Source organism: Canis lupus, chromosome 12 (genome assembly GCF_011100685.1).
Source record: "Canis lupus familiaris isolate Mischka breed German Shepherd chromosome 12, alternate assembly UU_Cfam_GSD_1.0, whole genome shotgun sequence".
NCBI lineage: Eukaryota > Metazoa > Chordata > Mammalia > Carnivora > Canidae > Canis > Canis lupus.
The window spans coordinates 4965037-4989017 of record NC_049233.1 but is presented as its reverse complement, the minus strand read 5'-3'; the positions used below and the strand labels follow the sequence as shown (position 1 = coordinate 4989017).

At 37.5% G+C, this 23981-nt stretch overlaps 1 protein-coding gene across 9 annotated transcripts in view; it reads left to right on the top strand.

Moving 5' to 3' along the window:
- The window catches only part of FKBP5 (FKBP prolyl isomerase 5), a 108858-nt gene that overhangs the window by 21949 nt on the left and 62928 nt on the right, over positions 1 to 23981 (top strand). The window contains exon 1 of one of the 9 annotated variants that reach the window (XM_038553843.1): positions 14070 to 14091. The exons of the other annotated variants lie outside the window; for them this stretch is intronic. The gene's annotated coding sequence lies outside the window, so the exon portion shown is untranslated. Of the gene's footprint in view, positions 1 to 14069; positions 14092 to 23981 lie in introns of those variants that run through there. 9 annotated transcript variants of the gene reach the window in all.

Genomic DNA, 23981 nt, shown 5'->3' with positions numbered 1-23981 from the left:
TTTTTAGATTCTATAAATGTGAAAACGTGGTAATTGTCTTTTTCTGACTAATTTAGCATAACACTCTAATTCCGTACATATTGTGAATGTATGATTTCACTTTTTTTATAGCTAATATTCCACTGTATATATACACCACATTTTCTTTAGTCCTTCAACTATCAATAGACATTCAGGTTGCTTCCATATCTTACCCGTTGTAAATAATGCTGCAATAAACATAGGGGTGCTTGTATGTTTTTGAATTAGTGTTTTCATTTTCTTTGAATAAATACCCAGAAATAGAACTACTGGGTCATATGGTATTTCTGACTTTCAGTTTTTTGAGGAACCTCCATACTGTTTTCTGTAGTGACTAGACTAATTTACATTCTCAACAACTAATACAGAGAGGTTCCATTTTCTCCATATATTCGCCAGCTCTTGTTATTCTTATTTTTTTGATAATAGCCATTCTGACAGATGTTAGGTGATGTCTCTGTGGTTTTGATTTGACTTCCCTGATAAGTGATGCTGAGCTCTTTTCATGTACTTATTGGCAACCTATATGTCGTCTTTGGAAAAATATATATTTCTAGATTCTCTGTCCAGTTTTTAATCAGATTGGTTTTTTGATGTTGAGTTGTATGAGTTCTTTATATACTTTGCATATTAACCCCTTATTAGATAGATTATCTGCAGATATCTTCACCCATTCAGCAGGTTGCCTTGTTTGTTTTGTTGGTGGTTTCCTACACCATGCAAAAGCTTTTTAGTTTGATGTTTTAGTTGTCTTTGCCTTTGCTTTTCTTTCCTGGGTAGGCATAAACGAAGAATATTGCTGAGGCTGATGTCCAAGAGTTTACTGCCTATGTCTCCTTAAGAAGTTTTATGGTTTTAGGTCTTATATTGAGGTCTTTAATACATTTTGAGTTTATTTTTCTATGTCGTGTAAAAAAGTGGTCTGGTTTTATTTTTTTGCATGTAGCTATCCAGCTTTCTCAACACCATTTATTAAAGACACTGTCTTTTCTGCATTGTGTATTTTTGCCTCTTTTGTCATAGATTAATTTCACCATTATAACCTTGGGTTTATTTCTGGGCTTGCTATACTGTTCTATGGATCTATGTGTTTGTTTTTGTGCCAGCACCATAGTTTATTGATTACTATGGCTTCATAGTATAATTTGAAATCTAAGATTGTGATACCTCCAGCTTTGTTCCTCTTTCTCAAGATTGCTTTGGTTATTTGGGGTCTCTGGTGCTTCCATAAACATTTTAGGATTGTTCTAGTTTTGTGGAAAATGCTGTTGGTATTTTGATAGGTATTATATTGAATCTGGATTGCTTTGGGTAGTATGGGCATTTTATTTTATTTATGATTTTATTTATTTGAGAGAGAGACTGAGAGCAAGCAGGGAGAGGGAGAGGGACAAGGAGACTCTGCACTGAGCATAGAGCCTGATGCAGGGCTTGAACTTAGGACCCTGAGATCATGACCTGAGCCAAAATCAGGAGTCGGACACTTAATCAACTGAACCTCACCCAGGTGCCTCTGGATATTTTATCAATATTAATTCTACCAATCCATGAGCATGGTATATCTTTTTATTTATTTATTTGTGTCATCTTTAATTTCTTTCATGTCTTATAGTTTTCAGAGTACATATCTCTCACCTCTTATAGCTAATATTCCGGTTAAAATTATTCCGAGGTTGGGCAGCCCGGGTGGCTCAGTGGTTTAGTGCTGCCTTCAGCCCAGGGCGTGATCCTGGAAACCCGGGATCAAGTCCCACGTCAGGCTCCCTGCATGGAGCCTGCTTCTCCCTCTGCCTGTGTCTCTGCCTCTCTTTCCTCTCTGTGTTTCTCATGAATAAATAAATAAAATCTTTAAAAAATATATTCCAAGGTATACTATTGATTTTGATGCAATTATTTTCTTAATTTCTTTTTCTGATAGTCATTAGTATATAGAAATGCAACAGATTTCCGTATGTTGATTTTGTAGATTTTTTGTTGGATTCTTTAGGGTTTTCTATATGTAGTATCATGTCATCTGCAAATAGTGACAGTTTAACCTCTTTCTTACCAATTTGGATGCTTTTTATTTCTTTTTCTTGTCTGATTACTGTGGCTAGGACTTCCAGTGGTGAGAGTGGGCATCCCTGTCTTGGTCCTGACTCTAGAGGAAAAGCTTTCAGCTTTTCACTATTGAGTGTGATGTTAGCTGTGAATTTGTCATTTTTATTATGTTGAGGTATATTTCTTCTGTACCCACATTGTTGAGAGTTTCTATCATGAATGGATGTTGAATTTTGTCGAATGCTTTTTCTGCATCTATTAAGATGATTTTTTTTAAGATTTTATTTATTTGTTCATGAGAGACATGGAGAGAGGCACAGACACAGGCAGAGGGAGAAGCAGGCTCCACGCAGGGAGCCCAATGCGGGACCCGATCTCGGGTCTCCAGGATCACGCCCTGGGCTGAAGGCAGCGCTAAACCACTGAGCCCTGGGCTGCCCTATTAAGATGACATTGCTATTTGTATATCTCTTTGGAGCAATGTCTATTTGAATACTTTGCCCATTAAAAAAATTTATTTAAAATATTTATTATTTTATTATTTTATTTATTATTTTATTATTTTGATTGTTATTCTTCATTTTGTTAATGTGGTGTACCACATTGGTTAATTTGCAGATATTTAACCATCCTGCATTGCTGTATTAAATCCCACTTAATAGTGGTGAATGATCCTTTTAATATGTTTTTGAGTTCAATGTGCTAATCTTTTGTGGAGGATTTTTATATTTATGTTCATCAGGGACATTAGTCTGTAATTTTTTTTTTTTTTTTTTTTGCAGTATGTAGTGTCTTTGTCTGGTTTGGTATCAGGGTAATTTTGGCTTTGTAGAATAAATCTAAAAGCATTCTTTCCTCTTCTATTTTTTTTTTTTTTTGGAATAGTTTGAGAAGGATAGATACTGTAACCTATATATGTTATAAAGTTAACTTGTGAAGCCATCTGTTCTGTCCTGGACTTTTGTTTGTGGGGAGTTTTTTGATCACTGATTGAATATTATTCCTAATACTGGTCTATTCAGATTTTCTATTTCTTCTTGACTCAATCTCGGACAACTATATGTTTCTAGGAATTTATTTCTTCTAGGTTCAATTTGTTGGCATATAATTTTTCATTTTGTAGTGTCTTAAAATCCTTTGTACTTTTGTGGTCCCATTTGTAACTTCTCTTCCATTTCTGATTTTATTCATTTGGATTCTCTTTTTCTTAAAGAATCTGACTAAAGTTTTGTCAATTTTGTTTATCTTTTCAGTGAACCAGCTTAGTTTTTGTTGATCTTTTCTGGTTTTTTAGTCTATATTTCATTTATTTCCACTCTGATCTTTATGTTTTCTTTCTTCTACTTTGTTCTTTTTCTCATTCATTTTGCTGTAAGGTTAGATTGTTTATTTGAGATTGTTCTTGTTTCTTGAGGTAGGCCTGTATCAAATAAACTTCCCTCTAAGAACTGCTTTTGCTGCATCCCAAAGATATTGAACCATTGTATATCTGTTTTCATTTGTCTCCAGGTATTTTTAATTTTTCCTCCTTGATTTCATTTGATCCATTGTTTGTTTATAGCATGTTTTTTAGTCTCCACATGTTTGTGTTTATTTCCAGTTTTCTTCATGTAATTGATTTCTAGTTTCATACTGTTGTGGTTGGAAAAGATGCTTATTTGATTTTAATCTTCTTAAATTTATTGAGACTTGTTTTGTGGCCTAACATGTGATCTATTCTGGGAATGTTCCATGTGTACTTGAAAAGAATGTGTATTCTGCTGTTTTTGGATGGAATGTTCTGTATATATCTGTTAAGTCCATCTGGTCTGATATGTTATTCAAAGCCATTGTTTACTTATTGATTTTTTTTTTTTTTTTTTGGTCTGGATGATCTGTCTATCCATTGATATAAGTGGGGTGTTAAAGTCTTCTATTGTTGTATTCCTGTCAATTTCTCCGTTTGTATCTGTTATTATTTATTTCATATATTTATGTGCACTATGTGTGGTACATAGATATTTACAATTGTTATATCCTCTGGTTGGATTGGCCCCTTTATCATTATGTAATCCCCTTCTTTGTCTCCTGTTTAGAAGTCTTTATTTTTTATTTTATTATTTTTTTAAGATTTTATTCATTCATTTGACAGAGAGAGCACAAGCAGGGGTAGAGTTCAGTGATTCATCAGTTGCATATAACACCCAGTGCTCATTACATCATGTGCCCTCCTTTTTTTTTTTTAAAGATTTTATTTATTTGTTTATTTATTTATTTATTTATTTACTCACAACAGAGAGAGGCAGAGACACAAGCAGAGGGAGAAGCAGGCTCCATGCAGGAAGCCCGATGTGGGACTCCATCCTGGGACTCCAGGATCATGCCCTGGGCCAAAGGCAGGCGCCTAACCACTGAACCACCCAGGGATGCTTTTTTTTTTTTTTTCTTTTAAGATTTTATTTATTTATTCATGAGAGACATAGAGAGATCATGTGCCCTCCTTAATGCCCATCACCCATTCCCCACCTAGATCTCCTATCTTTTAACATATGTTTGCTTTTACCAGTGAAATTTTTCCTTTCATAATTTTCTTTTAAAGAATTCCCTTTAACATTTGTAAGGTTGCTTTAGTAGTGATGAACACCTTTAATTTTTGTTGTCTAGGAAACTCTATTTCTCCTTCAATTCTGAATGATAACCTTGCCAGGCAGAATATTTTTGGTTTTAGGTTTTTTTCCTTTCAGCACTTTGAATGTATCATGTCCCTCTTCTAGCCTACAAATTTTGTGCTAAGAAATCAGCTGACAGCCTTATGGAGTTTCCCTTGTATGTAACTGTTTGCTTTTCTCTTCCTGCTTTTAAGATTTTCTTTAACTTTTGCTGTTTTAATTATTATGTGCCGTGGTGTGGATCTCTTTGGATTTATCTTATCTGGGGCTGTCTTTCGTTCCTAGACTTGGATGTCTGTGTCTTTTCCCAGGTTAGGGAAGTTCTTAGCTAGTGTGTCTTTGAGTACATTTTCTACCCCTTTCTCTTTGTCTACTCTTTCTTGGACTTCTATAATGTGAAAGCTAATTTGCTTGATGTTGTCACAGAGTTCCCTTAAACTGTTCTCATTTTTTAAGAATTCTTTTTCCTTAAAAAAAAAAATCTTTTTCCTTTTCACTGTTCAGCTTGATTGGTTTCCACTTTCCTATCTTCCAGATCTATGATCCATTCTTCTGCATCTTGTAATCTATTGATTCCCTCTAGTGTATTTTTCGTTTTAGCTGTTGTATCCTTCAACTCTGACTAGTTCTCTTTTATATTTCTATTTTGTTGTTGAAGTTTCTGCTGACTTCATTCACTCTTCCCTTAAGGCTGGTGAGTCTCTTTATGACCATTACTTTGAGCTCTCTATCAACAGATTGCTTATCTCTCTGTCATTTAATTTTGGTTTTGTCTGTTCTTTCTTTCTTTCTTTCTTTCTTTCTTTCTTTCATTTGTTTATTTATTTATTTATTTATTTATTTATTTATTTATTTATTTATTTATTTTCTTGTTCTTTCATTTTGAACACATTCCTCTGTCCCTGCATTTTGTTTGAATCTGTGTTTCTCTATCAGGTAGGTCAGCTACATCTCCTGGTCTGAAAGTAATGGTCTTATATAGAAGATATTCTGTGGTATCTATAGTGTGATCCCCTCTGATCACCATAACCAGGTGTTCCAAGGGTGTCCCCTGTATTGGCTGCATGTGCTCTCCTGTTGTGGCTAGGCTGTGATTGCTGTGGGCATGCTGACCTTCAGCCTGGCTGTTCACAATGATGGGCTGCACCCTCTGGGGAGGGTGGGACACTGGTGGGCAGTCTGCTGTGTGCATGGCTGCCGAATGGCCCAGCTGTAGCTTTGGGGGATGTGCTAGTGGATGGGGCCAGCCCTCAGCCCTGCTGTCTGGAGTGACTGACTTCTACTTGTGGGTACACTGGTGGTCAGGGCTTGCCCCCTTCCCTTTATTCCCATGGCTAGCTGAGAGACCCCACTGTAGTATGGGCATGCTACTGGGTGGGGCCAGGTCTCTTGCTCTTCAGGGAGAGAATCTGGAGGTATGCTTGGAGGAGTACCTCTCAACTAGGGCTGCCCACCAGGTATGACAGAGCAGTAGTTGTGCCAGGGGGTTGTTGGCTCCTCCATGCCTGTGATAGCTATCCTGCTGTGGGTTGCAGCCCTGGGGGTTTGGTTCACCAACTGTGTCTCTGCCCTCCTCCTCTTTTTTTTAAGATTTTTTTAAATTGGAGGCGCCTGGGTGGCTCAGTTGTTGAGCATCTGCCTTCAGCTCAGTTGTGATCCCAGGTTCCTGGGATCGAGTCCTGCATCAGGCTCTCCATAGGGAGCCTTCTTGCCCTCTGCCTATGTCTCATGAGTAAGTAATTAAAATCTTTTTTAAAAATAAATATTTTGTTTGTTTATTTGAGAGAGAGAGAATGCACAAGCGAGAGAGTGCAAGGGCAGAGGGATAGGGACCAACGGACTCCCCACTGAGCAGGGAACCCATGTGGGAGCTCAATCCCAAGACCCTGGGATCATGACTTAAGCAGAAGGTAGATGCTTAATTGACTGAGCCACCCAGGAGTCCCTCACTTCCCCGTCTTGATGTGGTCTTCTCCTTAGGTCTTCAGCTGTGTTCTGCCAGTCTTTAGGTCGTTTTCAGAGTGAGTTTTATCACAAGTAGTTATTGGCTTGGCGTGTCCTTGATAGGAGGTGAACTCAAGATCCACCTTTTTTTCTTTCTTTACCCTCTCTCCTAGACTCCAAGTTGCTAATGTAGTCTAGATAACAATCCCATTATCAGATATGTGATTTGCAAAATTTTCGTCCCATCCTGTATGATGTCTTTTCACTTTCTTCATGGTGTCCTAGGAAGCACAAAAGTTTTTCATTTTCATGAAGTCTCATTTATCAGTTTGTTTTTGCTTGTACTTTTAGTTTCACAGAAGAAATCATTACCTAATCTAAGGTCAGTGAAGATTCACTGTCCCTATGCTTTCTTCTAGGAGGGTAGATTGTTTTAGCTCTTACGTTGTAGTCATTGATCCATTTTGAGTTACGTGTGTGAGGAATGTATTAAACTGTTTTGTATATGGTATGAGGAAGGTATTAAACTTTGTGATCTTTTGCTTGTGAGGGTCTAGTTGTCGCAGCACCATTTGTTGAAGACTCTTATTTTCTCCCATTGAATTGTCATGGCAACCATTTTGAATATCAGTTGGACATAAATTGAGAGTTTATTTCTCAGCTCTCAGTTCTATTCCATTGATCTATGTTGTAGTTTTGTAGTAAGTTTTAGAACCATGAAGTGTAAGTGCTCTCAACTTTGTTCTTTTCAAGGTGGTTTTGGCTATTTTACATATTTTTGCTCTAAAAAAATAATGTCGATTAAAAAAAAAGAAGTACCCTTACATTGTAATGTTGGGATTATGGTGAATTCTCTTTTCTTTATTTCTCAAACTTTTAAAAATATATTACTGTGTTAAATTTTATAATTTTAACTAAATTTTGGCTAATAGAATAAATTTTGAATTCAAGAGGCAACTCTTAGCTCTGTAGATAAAAACCCAAGTTATCTAAATTCCCAGGAAGAGTGTGTGAAGGTAAGGATATATTATGGATAGAATGAGCCAGTTCAGGTTTAATATTCAGCTTCTTGATTTTCCTTTCTCTCTCCAGTTAGCTTCCTTCAGTTTCTTTTCTGCCTTTTCACTCTTCATTAAAAGCCCTCCCTTACATCCCAGCTTAGGATTTTACTCAGAACCTTTAGATGAAATTTTGGGAATCTGGCTAGTTTGTATAATTGCCGTTGATAGCTGGAATAAAGGGCAGCTGAGTAGCATGAGGGCAAGGAGCCAAATAATGCAATCTGAGCGACAGAAGCCACTTTGATAGAAAATAAGAGGGGGGGGAAAGGAAGTCAGTCATCCAAGCAACACACTTTAATAGCCTTCTCTGCCCTTCTTGCGTTCTGTCAGTTTCTTTGCATCTGTATATGTTATTTTCTTATGATACCATATGCTTTTTTAGGGTGGATATCTGCAAATGGTGCTGGGGCCAGTTAGAAGTTTAAATTAGACATACAGAGAATCAAACCAAGTGGCTTGATGATAGACTGCTCTTCATATGATTTTTTTAAGTGCTGCTACAGTGTATGTGTGTATTCTAAATGGTTTGGGGGCTTTCCTTCCAATTTAGGCAATAATAAAATTTCAGTATATTGAGATACATGATAGGTTATAATTAGGTGTCCAATTGTGGTTGTAAAACAAAAGCAAGTTTTATAGACTAAAGATTAATGTCAATCACAAGCCAACTTTTGTGGCATTATGACTTTTAAGTATTAAGGTGATTTTTACTGAATAGTTTTCAGCTGAATTAATCAAAAGAAGGGGAAAAATAGTTTTAATTCAGATTTATAAAAATTGTGTTTTATTAATGTCCCTTAGAAATGTAGAGCCACACTTTTTTCATTCCTTTTTATTTAAAAGATTTTGTTTATTTATTCACAAGAGACACAGAGACAGAGGCAGAGACACAGGCAGAGGGAGAAGCAGGCTTCATGCAGGGAGCCCGATGTGGAACTCGATCCCAGGTCTCCAGGATCAAGCCCTGGGCCGAAGGTGGCGCTAAAGCACCGAGCTACCCGGGCTGCCCTACTTTTTTCATTCTTACAAGGCTTAAAACAATTACCTCTTATATGGATTAAAGGAAAAAAGAGAGTGCAATTATCCAACTTTTAAAAAATATACACAAAACCATAATTTTGAACGCCATCTCAAAAAAAAAGTACCTGCCATTTTTGGAGATAGATTTGTTATCAGTTGTGGGCTTTGACTTTTTTTTCCCCTAAGATTTTATTTGTTTATTCAAGATTGAGCACCAGCACACGAGCAAGAACAAGTCAGGGGAGGGGTAGAGAGGGAGGCAGACTCCCCACTAAGTGGGGAACCTGACCTGGGGCTTAATCCCAAGACCCCCCAGATCATGATCTGAGCTGAAGGCAGCCACTTAACCAACTGAGCCGCCGAGGTGCCTCCTTTGACTTTTTTTTTTTTTTTTTAAGATTTTATTTATTTATTCATGAGAGGCAGAGAGAGAGAGAGAGAGAGGCACAGACACAGGCAGAGGGAGAAGCAGGCTCCATGCAGGGAGCCTGATGTGGGACTTGATCCTGGGGCTTCAGGATCACATCCTGGGCTGAAGGCAAGCTCTAAACTGCTGCGCCACCCAGGCATCCCTCCTTTGACTTTTTTAATGTCATGGAAAGCCTATCCCTCCAAACTTCAGACTCAAAATTTGTTCTAAACAGTGTTTATTTTATCAAACACCTTTTCTCCTACCTGAAACTCCATTTGTAATACTTGTGCTTTCTTGTTTTTTTACTCTGTCTCCTTTTTCTGGCTTGAAAATGTACTCATGTACTTATGCTTCTGGCCAAGATGGATTAAGAGAGATTGATTTACTCCCTTAGCTGTAATCACATAGCAAACAAAAACCCCAGAAAAAATATATGAAGTTTCAAACACTGGACAAGAGGCAGCAGCATATAAGACAATGATCACCAAGAAACCAGAAACAGATGAGCCCTATAATTATCCTAGTTTACTAGAGAGAGTTTCTAGGCTGCAGTGTAAAGTGAGGGGAGCCCAGCAGTTTCCTTGAGTTGAGGAGACAGAGCTGGAGTCCAAGGAGGCCAGGGTGGTTATAGTTAAGAAAGGAAAGAGCTGCACAAAGAGAGAACTCTATAGGTCTGTGGAGTCTCTCTTAATTAAGTCTTCAGACAAGTACTGATAGTGCATGTATTTTATGGAAGCTACCCAATGCCAAGAAAGAACAACCCAAAAGGATTATAGGGAACAATCTCTGATTGTATCTCAGTTTGTGTTCCCAATAGCCAGAGAGGAAAATATGTCATAGGATATTGGGTAGAATACTCAGAAAGGTATTGCCTCAGCAGTGGGGCAAATGCCTTAAAGACTGCTTTGATCCCTTCTAACAAAGCTTAAAAACAGACCTCAGAAAGATCAAGCTATTTCCAAATAGCTTAACTGCATCCCAGAACAAAGCTTAATATTTATAATTACACGAAAATATTTAGTATTCACCAAGGTAAAATTCACATTTGGCTTCCAATAAAAAAATATCAGACTTGGAATGAAGCAGAAAAATACAGCCTCTGAGGAGGAAAATCAATAAGTCAAAACAGACACAGATGATAGAATTAGTGGACAGAGACATTAAAACATTTATTATGACTATATTCCATATATTACTGGAAAGATTGAGAATGTCAACTACAGGTATATAATATATTTTAAAGACCCAAATTGAACATTTAGATTTGAAAACTACAGTGTGTGAGATGAAAAATATACTTCATGGGATTTACAGCAAACTAGTGCAAGAGAAAAGATTAGTAAACTTGAAGCCAAACCAATATAAATCATCCAAAATAAAAGGAAGTAAATAGGGAAAAAATGAATAGAGTATCAGAAAGCTATGAGACAACCTTGGAGGGTCTAAAATACATGTAATTGTAGTCTTGAGGAGAGGGGGAGGTGCAGAAAAAATTTTTGAAGAAACAATGGCCAGATTTTTCCATATTTTATAAAAACTGTAAGTTCAGAGATCCAAGAAAAAGATAAAAAGGGGAACAAAGAACAGAGGTGACAAATAGAAAACAGCAAAATGTTAAATTTACACCAATCTATATTAATAATCACATTAACTATAAATGACCTAAGCAACCCAGTTAAAAGGCAGGTCTCATTAGTAGTTTGGGTAAAACAAGACTCAGCTATATGCTGCCTACAAGAAACCTTCTGTTCATACTAAGAATCCAAATAAGCTAAAAGTAAAAGGTTTGAGAAGGATATTCCATGCTAATACTAGTCAGGAAAGTTGGAATAACTATATTAATTTCATACCAACAGATTTTAGAACAAAGAATATTACGAGGAATAAAGAAGATAATTTCATTGTGATAAAGTGATATTAATAGTCCTGAATATTTATACACTTAATAAGCTTCAAACTATCTGGATCAGAAACTGATAGAACTGAAAGGAGAAACAGATCCACAATTATAGTTGGGGATTTCAATATCTAACCTCTCAGGACACCTAGGTGGCTCAGTGGTTGAGCATCTGCCTTTGGCTTGGGGTGTGATCCTGGGATCCAGGATCGAGTCCCACATCGGGCTCCCTGCATGGAGCCTGCTTCTCCCTCTGCCTGTGTCTCTGCGTCTCTCTCTGTATCTCTCATGAATAAATAAATAAAATCTTAAAACCCTAACCTCTCAATTGGTACAACAAAAAGACAAAAAAGCAGTCATGATTTAGAAATTTTTTTTCTTTTAAAGATTGTATTCATTTGTTTAAGAGAGAGAGAGAGCCCACAAGCAAAGGGAGAGGGAGAAGCAGGCTCTCCATGGAGCAAAGGAGCCTGACCCAGGACTCGATCCCAAGACCCTGGGATCATGACCTGAGCCAAAGACAGACGCTTAACTGACTGAGCCACCCAGGATTCAATATTTAAAATAATTTTTCAGCGATTAAGTTTAAGGTGGGAAAATATGCATTGTGTATTATCAAATTTACTTACAGTTTTAACTTGTGACAAAACTGATAAACTGTAAAAAGTGTTCTAACTTGGGCTTTCTGAAATTCTAAAGGAATTTTCAGAATGATACATATAAAATGTTAAATTTAATTTTACTCTCAGATTAGAACATTGTTCAACTGGATGATGGGAAAGAATGTTACAAGAACCCTAAAGATAAAATGGGAGGAAGTCAATAGAATTCTAGGTTTGGGAGAAATTCTTAGGATTTTGATTGGATGACCAGGCATCTATGGTAGGTAGAATTATGGCCCCTCAGACATGTCTACATTCTGATCTCTGGAATTTGTTAATATGTTACCTAACACAGTAGAAGGAACTTTTTTTTTCTAATTTTTTTTGGGAAGAAAGATCCACTCGTTCTCATAACCCAGGGCTCAAACAGAGTCCTCTAGACCTCAAAGCTGAGAGTACCACTCTTTCCCTTCTCTGTCCTCAAGTGCTATTCTCCTTCCACACTTTTATGGTGGGGATTTAAGGTAGCCAAGGTTTTTGTTCTTTCTACGTAAGGTTTTGTTCACAGACACAAAATGCTATTTCTCATAGTCTTTCTCTTGAACATAATAATGGACCTTGAAAAGAATATATTTAAAGCCATGTCTTGGGATGCCTGGGTGGCTCAGCGGTTTAGTGCCTGCCTTCGGCCCAGGGTGTGATCCTGGAGTCCCAGGATCGAGTCCCACATCGGGCTCCCTGCATGGAGCCTTATCAAGTCCCACGTCAGTCTCCCGCATGGAGCCTGCTTCTTCCTCTGCCTATGTCTCTGCCTCTCTCTGTGTGTGTCCCTCATGAATAAATAAGTAAAATCTTTAAAAATAAATAAATAGATAAAGCAAGTAAGCAAACCATATCTTGAATCTGCTTAATTTATATTACAGTGCTTTAATAAGACAATATTATATGAGGATACAATATGATATAGAATTTTTATCCTAGTTTTTTCTGTCTGCATTCCAGCTCTCTAAACCTTTTCTTCCTCCAGTTGCAATTTAATGCTTACTCAGAGATTGACAGCTAGGTGTAGTCTTCTATTCTTGGCTGCCCATGTTTAAGCCAAACTGATATAATTAATAAGATGAATCTGCTATGTGTATGTATGCACAGCCATATACTTACAGTGCACTTCAGAGATATGCTAATTTTGTCAGGGTTTTAGTAGTTACCCCTCCTGATTAGAACAGAATATTTTTACTTTTTTTTTTTTTTTTTTTTTTTTTTAATTTTTTTTTTTAATTTTTATTTATTTATGATAGTCACAGAGAGAGAGAGAGAGAGGCAGAGACACAGGCAGAGGGAGAAGCAGGCTCCATGCACCGGGAGCCTGATGTGGGATTCGATCCTGGGTCTCCAGGATCGCGCCCTGGGCCAAAGGCAGGCGCCAAACCGCTGCGCCACCCAGGGATCCCTATTTTTACTTTTTTTATAGCTAACACTGAAGTGGAGTATAATTCTCTAGATTTTTCAGAGTAGATTTGGGGAAAGAATATAGTCAACTGGTAATGTCATTTCAGCACTGATTCCTTACTCTAGTGTCCAGTATCTTACCATTTTTATTTTGGCTGCTTTTGAAAATCACAATTCATTTTAATGTTTGTTGAGTGCCTCTTTTATGCCATTCACTTGCACTAGGTGATAGGGGTACAAAAATGAGTAGGACACGTCCGCTTATACAGGGTTTATAGATCTTTGTCATGTTACCTCATTGGCTTGTTCTCAGAAATGATCAGCAGACTTGGAAGCAAACTGTTTGATCCTATGAGTCAACCCAAGTTGATAATCTGCCCTGTGGCACAGGTAGAAATTAGATTTTTCTGTCAAAGACATGAGGAAACATGTTCGAAATATGAACAAAACATGAAGTAATAGAGGCTTACTCCTGTCTACCCTTACTAGAACATAATTTGTGAGGAGACAGAAATCTTTTTCTGTTGTTTACTGCTGTACCTCCATTGCCTAGAAGAGTGGCAGGTAGTAGGTATTCAGTAGCTATTTGTTGAATGGCTTCTTTCAGCTTTTAACTCAGATGTGTGCTTATGACGTTCTGGCTACCTGTTCAAGATATATTTACCTTATCTCCTAGTAGACTGAATTTAATTACATGGTTGTACTTAGCTGCAAGGTAGGACACTGAGGCTTTTTTCTGGGAAGCTTTGTATCCTGTTAAAAAAAAAATAGGGGTTTTATTAAGAAGGAAGAAGTGGAGAAAAAGAGACTTGAGAACTACTGGCAGTCTCTACCACAACTCTAACCAGTGATATCTATCAGATGTACCTTTCAGCTAAGGGATGTCATGACTTGGAATGGAGCAGGCTACATACAGCTAGTGACAGCCAAGAGGCAATGCATAAAGTCAAAGTACCAGAGAAGGATTCAGATGCTTACGCGAGGAGGTGAAAGAGCAGTAAGTAATTTTATTTGAACAATGGTACGGTATTAAAGGAATGAGAGAACTAGTGCTTTTGAAGTACTGAGAGAGCTTTTTAATTAATCATTTGGAATATTGCTGGCTTCTTCAGGGATGGTTTGCACTTTCTAAACTGTTCAACTGTATTGGTAAGGGTTCTAGTAATCAGAAGTGAGGCTTGGACATTAGAAGTTTGAGAACATGGTTTTATTTACTTAGTAGTAATTGCTGTATACTTTTATCTTAATTTCCACATAGAGTGTGATAACTTCCCAACAAACATCCACACTTTTCTCTGAGTTCAGGCTTTGTCTCTCTGACTGTCCTCTAGATGTCTTACACTCTTTGCTCAACTAGATTTTTCTTCCTCTGCATTGAAGACACTCCAAAATTTTTGAATTCAATTGAGCAGTAACAATAAAAAGTCCTGATGAATGGAAACATGAAGTGCTTCATCTTTTTGTCCTAAGTTTAAAAATGATCATGAAAGTGATATATGCTTACTGTTCAACTATTTAAATGATCTAAAATAAAATTTAAGTGGAAATTCCTTCCTATCTATTCCTATCCTCCCAGATCTCATTCTCCAGAGGTAGCTTTATTGGCTGTTTTAATAGTAGGTATCTTTCCAAACCTTTTGTATATAAGCAATATACACAAACATATATATATACTATTTTCCTTCTAAAAATAAGATATTATAAATTGTTTCAACTCACCATTTGCTTAATAGATCTTGGGCATCTTTCATCTTTTAATGTCATTATTAGAAGGTTATTTTATCTGGAATGGCTAAGACCTTACCTGTTCTATATTAATATTTCCAGAGTTTAGCTATCTTAACTCTAAGAAAAAACAATGATAAAAAAATCAAGCATGTAATATTCATGTAATTTGTAATCTAGTGCTGTAAAATGATTGCACACACCAAAATCTACAAACAGCTGGGAACCATGATTGATTGCTGCGTGTAATTACAATATAACACATTGTCACGTGTATTATCCCTCTGTGATATCATCAACTGACTTTTTTTTTTTAAACAGCCCAGAGGACCAAGTCATCACTGGGCACTGGGTACCATAACAATACACTTCATTTATTACAATGGTATTCTTTTTCAGTGGATGAGCATTTACAAAATCTTAATTCAGCTGTTTGGATGTTTCTGGTGTTTAGACTCTAAATGATTCTCTACTGTCTAGATTTATCTCATCCTTTTCAAAGACTGCATTATATTTTTGTAGCATGAATTTGCCAGATTTTATTTAAACACTCCCATGACCATTCTATTGAGGAAAAACTTCAGCATACTTTTATTTAGCCCTGTGATTAACTTAGCAGTAGCTTAAATGATCTATAAATGTTTAATTGATGAACAAATCCACACTTGATTCTTTCACCTATGTATTTAAGTCTTTCTGGTCCTTTCCTCTTTATTTCCCTTTTACTTAAAGCATTTCACCTTTTCCTTTTGTAAACCTAATACAAGTATCAACTGGCTCACCTGTCACTTTCACATCTTTATGAATGCCCTTTCTACTTAACTTGTAATTCACAGTATGCTGTCTTTCTTCATTTCCGTTTCTTAACCTTTCAACCTTTACCACTGCCCAGTGCCCATGGGAGATACTAGGGGATACACATAACCAGCAATTCCCTGCCAAAAAATGAAAAAAAAATTTCAGCCAAATACTTATTCATAGATGTCTCATCTAAGTAGAATCCCTAAATACTTGAGAAATAATTTTATCCACAAAATAAAGACATATAAGAAAAATGTGTAATCAGATAATAAGAGTGTACAAAAATAAAAAACAATGCTTTATAAGATCCTTTGAGGGATGCCTGGGTGGCTCAGTGGTTAAGCATCTGCCTTCAGCTAGGGGTGTGATCACAGGGCCCTGGGATCAAGTACTGCGTCGGGCTCCCTGTAGGGAGCCTGCTTCTCCCTCTGCCTATGTCTCTGCCTCTCTCTCTGTGTCTCTCATGAATAAATAAAGAAAATCTTTTTTTAAAAATAAAAGATCCTTTGAACAGAGTAGATGAAATAATGGACATATCTGATAACCAATCAGCTTACTGGAATGATCTGAGATACTTTTTAAAAACACTAATGTATGAGGCACCGGGGTGGCTCAGTGGTTGAGCATCTGCCTTTGGCTCAGGGAGTGATCCTGATGTGGCTCAGGATCGAGTCCCACATCAGGCTCCCCACAGGGAGCCTGCTTCTTCCTCTGTCTATGTCTCTGCTTCTCTGTGTCTCTCATGAATAAAAAAATAAAATCTTAAAAAATAATAAAATAAAAATAAAAACACTAATGCCCTTGGGGCACCCAGGTGCCACAGAGAGTTGAGCATCTGACTCTTGGTTTCAGCTCAAGTCAGTAAGTTAAGTGTCTGACTCTTGATTTCAGCTCAGGTCATGATCTCAGGGTCCTTAGATCAAGCCCTGTGTTAGGCTCCACTGCTGAACATGGAATCTGCTTGAGGTTCTCTCTCCCTCTCCTTCTGCCCCTCCTCACACTCTCTCTTTCTCTAAAATAAACCTTAAACAAACAAAAAACACCGATTGCCCTGGCCTCAACACAGACCAATTAAATACAGATTCTCTGGGAGTAGAGTGCAGGCATCAGTGGCTTATTAAAGCTTCCCAGGTGATTCTCATGTTTATTCCATGTTTAGAAACCTGCTTAAGAGATGTGAAGGAAAAAAAAAAAAAAAGAGAGATGTGAAGGATAAAACCAAGATGTATACAGTTTGTCTAGTATTTTAGAGGTAGAGGACAGACACTGAAGGAAAAGAAATCGTAGGAACTTCCCTGAGATCCCCAAAGATGACTTTTCAGCAATTAAAGACCAGGATATCAAGGCCCCTCAGGAATTAAGGAAAGAAAACAAATACCACAATATATCGTGGTGTTATGTCTGAACCCCAAGAATAAGGAATATGCTTACATCCTCTGTAAAGAATAGGAGCCACCTTGTGCAGTTATGCCAGGAACAATCCAGACACAGCTTCTCCTCTCTTCCCTGGACATGGTTCTCTGCTTAATGAATTTCTCTGGCCCATTCCTGCTTTTGTGATCCTGACCCCAGGCTCCCTTGGGAGGAGCTGTTCTTAGAGCTGGTGTGTAGAAGGCACTTTGCGTCTCTTTGCCCCCTCCCCCTATCTCAGCTGTCTTCTAGTTCAATTTTTCAGCTCCTTTAGAGCTTTACAGATTTTTCCTGTGATTCCAGGGCCCTCTTGGAGAAAGTTGATTAATATAGTACTGTCTTTCAGCCTCTGGCATTTGGATGATCTGATAGATTTTTTTTTGTTTTAATACTAATATAATATTTGAGGACAGTAATTCATCCAAGTAGTCAGTGACAGAAGTAATTACAAATTACTTTTAACTTTGTTGTCTTCAGTAACTACTTGGAGAAGAGCGAGTGTAGCAAAGCATTATATGTATTTAAGAGATAGAATGAAGGAGGAAGTAGTTTGTAGTTATATTATATTATATTATATTATATTATATTATATTATATTATATTATATTATTATATATGGCTCCATTGGTTAAGTGTCTGCCTTGAGTCCCTGAAGAATTGATACAGCAGTTCCTGCTGGAGCCTGGGTTCAGCATTTTGTATGTTGCAAATGACCAAGCATCTTCTGTTAAGGGAAAGGTAGGAGGATTAAAGAGGGAAGTCAAGTCTGGGTGACCTGTTAATTTCTGTCTGCTCTGGGCTCAGAATTCATTATTTCTTTCTTTCTCTTTGAAGATGTTACTTATTTGAGAGGGAGAGAAAGAGTGCTCTAGCGGGGGTGAGAGGAGGGGCAAATGGAGAGAGTGAGAGAGAGAAGCAGACTCCCCATTGAGCAGGGAGCCTGATGTGGGGATTTGATCCCAGGACTCCCGAGATCATGACCTGAGCTGAAGGCAGACATTTAACCCACTGAGTCACCCAGGATTCCCTCTTTTTTCTTTTTTTAATTGTGTTTAAATATATATAACATGAAACTTATAGTTTTCATCAGTATTAATGTACAATATAGTGACAGTAAGTACATTCACGCTGGTGTGCAATTATTACCACTTTTGTTCTCCAGAAATTTTTCACCTTCCCAAAAAAGAAACTCTGTACCCATTAAACAACTGTCCACTCCTCCAGCTCCTAGTAATCTCTATTCTACTTTTCTGACTCTATGAATTTGCCTGTTCTAGATACCTCATATAAATAGAGTCCTATGATATTTGCCCTTTTGTGTCTGGTTCTTTGCACCTTAGCATAATGTTTTTAAGGTTTATTAATGTTGTAGCATGTGTCAGTATTTTATTTTTTATGGCTGAATATTTTAATAGCATATAAATACAGTATTTTGTTTATGGACATTTGGATCATTTCCACCTTTTGGCTATTGTGAATAGTGCTGCTATGAAGATTGCTGTTCAAGTCTCTGCTTTCTCTTTTGGGTATATATTCAGGAGTGGAATAGCTGGATCATAATGGTAATTCTGTATGGAACATTCTGATGAACCAGAGGGTGCTCCGTTTTATATATCCACCAGCAATACATGAGGGTTCCAGTTTCTTTAAGCCTCCCCAACATTTGTTATCTTCCATTTTTTGATAATAGCCATTGTAATAGGTGTGAAGGTATCCAAAGGGGAGCAGAATATATGACTCCAAAATATGCCACTGGCATGTGGATTATTTTGAGCTGATGGCAGTTGAGGTCTAACAGACTCAGGAAGAGATTTATTTATTTGTTGTTGTGTGGTTTTTGTTTTATTTTGTTTTTACCTCTCCTGTAACTGCCTAAAATAATTTAGTTGGAGGGACTGTAACAGGATGAGAGCTAATATCAGAGATACATTTTTTTTTAAGATTTTATTTATTTATTCATGAGAGACACACAGAGAGAGGCAGAGACATAGGCAGAGGGAGAAGCAGGCTCCTCACAGGGAGCCTGATGTGGGACTCGATCCTGGGACTGGGATCACACCCTGAGCCAAAGGCAGATGCTCAACTGCTGAGCCACCAAGGCATCCCTCAGAGATAACTTTTTATATAAAAAAGATTTATCTGCATGGCCCAGACAAACATTTGTTTACCAAACATTTGCGCCTCCCATCTTCCTGTGAATTGTCTTCCTCCCCTTTGAAGTCCCAGACCCCTACCTCCTTAGCTAAGAATGGTTTATAAGCCTCAGTTGCTTGAGTATCTGCAAGCTTCCTATCTTTGGGATTTCCATAGTGCAAAATATTGGAGGCGGGGGTCTCCCTGTTAATCTGTCTTACGTAATTGAATTGTTAGACCAACAAATAACCTGGAAGGGAAAAAGGGGAAACTTTTTCCCCTTACATATATCATTGTGATTTTTATTTGCATTTCTCTAAAAACTAATGATGTTGAGCATCTTTTCATGTACTTATTGACCATTTGTACATCTTTTCATAGATTTTTTTTTTTAAGGAGAAAAGAATGTATGGGCATGTGTGGGAGTATTATTCATCATCTTCCCTATCCCTTCCCCAGTGTGGAGGAAGGACATTAACTGGGGGAAAGTAGATGGCTAAATGTAGTGTGCAGTTTCATACAGATGTATAGTCTGTCCTGCATGCGTATTTCTTTTTTGTATGTATGTCTTGTCTACAAATAGTTAACTTCTCTTGAAACTTCCATGTTCCTGGACTTGTTTTGTTTTTTTAAAGATTTTTTATTTAATTATTTATTCATGAGAGACCGAGAGAGAGAGGCAGAGACACAGGCAGAGAGAGAGACAGAGACAGAGACACAGGCAGAGGGAGAAGCAGACTCCATGCAGGGAGACCGATGTGGAACTCGATCCCAGGACTCCAGGATCACACCCTGGGCTGAAGGCAGGCTCTAAACCGCTGAGCCACCCAGGCATCCCTGGAATTGAATGTTTTGACAGGCATGGAGTTGAAAGTCAATGAGGGCTTTCCAGTTCATCCTTACATGGGTATTCTTTTTTAATTAAGATGAATTATTGCATTTAGTTACAAGTCCTGTGGTATACATTTTTCCTTGTGTGTTTTCTTTCCTGTTTTCGTTTCAGGAGACTGAAAGCCTTTATGACCCAGGCATCTGTGGTACTTAGAATGCTACTCTAATTTTCTGTGCCACTGACAAAGTATCCAATTCTTATATCCTTCTTTTGTCTTCTTTCTGAAAATTTAGTAGGATAATTTGATACAAGTTACCTATATTTTAACAGAAAACAACACAGTGAATAATATACATGGGGAAGTAGTGGATAATGCTTTAAAATGATTTCTCATTTGGTGGATATGACAGTTATGTTAACTGAATTTTTCAGTACACTGTTGGTGAAATTTTAAGCGTATTCTCATTTTTCTGTTATGTCTCAGGTGTTTGCTGACTTGCACTTTGGAGAGTGCCTGCTTTATCTGGCATGTCCATAACAGAACTGTGTGTTCCCTCTCTGGTGTACCTGTGTAGCAGTTTACCCCCTATGGACAGTTCAGAACAGTGAGCTTTATCATAGATTAATATCCATAGCTACATAGTGATTTTAAATCCAGAATAAACCTAGAGTAGGGGAAAGAAGAAAAGGCTTTCTTATGAATAAAGTGAAATTTTCTCAGTGTGTCTTATAGGTTTTTTTAGGAATTGTCTCATCTTACTGCCTTTTTTCATATAACACTAGATCAAGGAAAAAGGGTTTTAAAAATTTGTTTTGTTTGCTTATAAAAATCTGTACCCCAAAGGACATAACTGGAATTAATGAAAGAGACTTGAAAAGTTCGGTTTATTTCTCTGTTCTTCCAGATTTAACTGCCTTTGAAAGTTGAAAACATTTTGTTGTTTTTTATTATTGTGCTTCAATTACTTGTGCTATCCTTTTCGTATGGACTCCATACTACTCAGAATTTTTGTGTGAGATTACTTGCATCCCTTGAAGTGTTAAAGCCAATTCCTTTAACAAATGAGACTTATAAAGGTAACTCAACTTAGAAGTTCTCTGTTTATTGAATTTTAGCATGCTGTTATTTACAAAGGGTAGGGTTAGAACCAAAAGAAAATACTTAAAAAAAAAAGATTCATTTGTTCATTTGATAGAGAGATGCTTGTAAGCAGCACTGGGGTGGGAATGGGGAGAGGGGCACAGGGGACGGAATCTCAAGCCAACTTAGCCTGAGGCAGAAGCCTGATGCAGGAGCCTGAGATCAGGACTTGAGCTGAGATCAAGTCAGATGCTGAACTGTCTGAGCCACCTGGGCGCCCCAGGAAAATGTTTTTTGATTGGTAATATTTTCATTTAAAAATGTAGCTGATCCTCAATTGATGAGCATTAAAAAGAAAGGCATTGTCTTTGGATGTGTGATAATACTTTCTCAAAACTTTTGTTTTTTTTTTGTGGTAGTTGTGTTCACACACACACACACACACACACACACACACACTCTTAAATGATTTGAAAGTAAGTAGCAGCCATCATGACACCTCACCCCTAAATAGTTCAGGTTGTGTCTCCTGAGAATGAAGATCTTATTCAACATAAGACCACAATACTGTATCACACTTCAGAAAGTTAATGTTGTAAAGTAATAATAATCTAATGTACAGTCTTATTTTTCCAAGTTTTTCTAATTCTCCCCAAAATGTACTTTTATAGCACTTTCATTCCCCTAACCCAGCACCCAGGGTTGTTGTATATCTTTAGTTTCCTTTATTTATTATTATTTTTTTAAAGATCTTGTTTATTTATTTGTGAGAGACACAGGAGAGAGAGAAGCAATTTCCCCAAGGGGAGCCCAATGCAGGACTTGATCCCAGGAGCCTGGGGTCATGACCTGAGCCTAAGGCAGATGCTCAACCACCGAGCCACCCAGGCGTCTTTTAGTCTCCTTTAAATAGGATAGGCCCCTTATCTTTTTGGGGGTGAAGGATCTTTCATAACAACATTTTGAGGCATCTAGGTCAATTGCCTCATACAACATTCCACAACTGATTTTGTCTTCTTCTTGATTAGTTTCAGGTTAAATAAATACTTTTGGTGGGAATACTATATGTCTACTTCCCATTATGTCACATCAGGAGGCATGGTGATAGCCGTTTGTGTTACTTTGATGATACACAGTTTGGTGATGCAAACCACTCATGCTAAGGGTACCTCTCAGATCACTTTATTGGAAAGTGTTTTTCCTTTATTAAATAATCTGTAGGTTCATACTTTGAGACTTTGTGGTTGTCCTACTCCCTAATAACCTTCAACCTGGTTATTTTAATTTGCTCATTGATTTAATTCAGGGTTTTGCCAGGGATCTACTGATAGATGTCAGTTTATCTATGAAGTCAGTTTATGAAATTCTTTGTGTAAATGTATTTTTCCAGAAATATGATTCATGACTCCCCCAAATATTTAAAAGATCTTTTCCCCTCTGTTTTAGGTGCCTTCTACAAGTACCCATGCATTAGAGAAATCTGTTAAAAGCAGTAGGCTATTAGAAGCTTGGAACCAACCCTGTTCATGTAATTTTCCTAATTATCTAGCCTAGCATCATATACAGCTGGGTACTTAATTTCTGTTGTTGTTTGTTTGAGAATGCTTTGTTCTGGCCTCTCCCTTATCCTGAGCCAAGCATTTGGATCTTTTGTGTTTGGTATAAACTGTACTAGAAAATAAAGCAAAGGGGCTTAGCCCCTGGTTTTTGGTGTTCTCTTTGAAGATTTTTGGGCACAGCAGAATTTGATTTGTGTCTTTGTTGACACTGAAATAAATTTAGGTCAATTGGAAATGAGTTTAAAACACAGCAGTGTACTATTATTCCATATTGACTTTAGGGGAGCTTTATTCATTATTAGTCTAATAGGGAATAGCTATAGAAGTGATTCATTCTTGACTTTCCCCGCTCAACCAGGAGAGCAGTGTAGAATTAATCATGGCAGCAGACAGTGAGGTGTGTTTTGTTTGATTGGCCCATTGGTTTGGTTTGCCATGCATGAAAAAGTGCTTGTCATTTGGGTGACTGATAGTAAGAGCCCACTTCAGAATGTATACTTCTAGAAATACACGTTATACCATTTAATCCAGAAGATCACCCTGTGAAAGTAGATATTATCCCAATTACATAGGTGGGAGAAAAGGCTTCGAAAAGTTAGAGATAGCCAACATCAAACATCTTGTAAGGAGCTCCAAATTCCTTGCTCTTTTCGTTTTAGCAGTCTGAGAGGTGGAGGCATTCTAGAGGATCTCAATATGAACAAAACATGGCCCTTGCTCTCAAGGTTTCTTTTAAATCCATCCAGTGTGTCTTCTTATAAATATATGATAGCACAGAAAAGTGCAAACAACTTCCAAGTATAGGGTCAGGATTGGTATGATGAAGGAAGAATTGAAGAGGGAGGAGTGTTTGGAGAAGAAGATGAGAGGCCAAAAGCATGGAGATGGGAAAGCAGTGGGCTTTGCTTTAGTTAGGAATTACTCTCGTTTGGCTCGAGCATGAGCTGCATGAAAGAAAGTAAAAGAAAGTGGTGGAAGCTAGACCTCTGAAAGATAAGTTAGGATCAGATTGTGAAGGGCCTCAACTGCCATGCTAGGGAAGAACCTCATTCTGTAGATATTTTGAGCAGGAGATAAAAAATGTAGCTCCAAAGAGGACCCATAATAAGCATGATAAATACTTAAAATTCTAAGTTATGATTTGTGCTAATCTCTTCACATACATTGTCTCATTAATGCCTCACAGTAACTCCATGAACAATGTACTCCATCCCTTTTACAGATGTGAAATTGAGGCTCAGCGAGATTAAGTTTGCAGGTGTTGGACAGATATTGCTGGAGCTAAGACTTGGACTGGGGTCTGTCAGCTTCTAAAGCCTGTTCTGTTTACCACTATGCTATATTGC